The sequence below is a fragment of the Myotis davidii genome, unplaced genomic scaffold (assembly GCF_000327345.1).
Source record: "Myotis davidii unplaced genomic scaffold, ASM32734v1 scaffold1514, whole genome shotgun sequence".
Taxonomy (NCBI): Eukaryota; Metazoa; Chordata; class Mammalia; order Chiroptera; family Vespertilionidae; genus Myotis; species Myotis davidii.
This window is the reverse complement of record NW_006285654.1, coordinates 67,253-67,756: the sequence shown is the minus strand read 5'-3', so window position 1 is coordinate 67,756 and position 504 is coordinate 67,253.

Here is a 504-nt window from a genome sequence, read left to right as displayed (position 1 = left end):
GGCAGCGCCCAAACCCCCTGATCGCCCTGCGGCTCTGTGTGTGACAGGGGGCGGGGCCACAACCTCCCTATCCGCCCTGCACTGTTCGTGACAGGGGGAGGCGCCCAGCCCCCTGATCAGCCTTGCTCTGTGCCTGATAGGGGGGAGCTCCCAAACCCCCTGATTGCCCCATGGCTCTGTGTGTGACAAGGTGTGGTGCCCGAACCCCCGATCAGCCCTGCTCTGTGTGTGACAGGGTGCTGTGCCCCAACCCCCTGCCCACAGGCCCTGTTCTGTGTGTGACTGGGTAGAGCTATAACCTCCCCATCGGCCCTGCCCTGAGTGTGACAGTGGCAGCGCCCCAACCCTCTGATCAGCCCTGCTCTGTGCCTGATAGGAGGGAGCTACCCAACCCCCTGATCACCCTGAGGCTCAGTGTGTGACACCGTGTGGCGCCCCAATCCCCTGATTGGCCCTGCTCTGTGTGTGACAGGGTGCGGCGCCCCAACTCCCCCCCCTCCCACC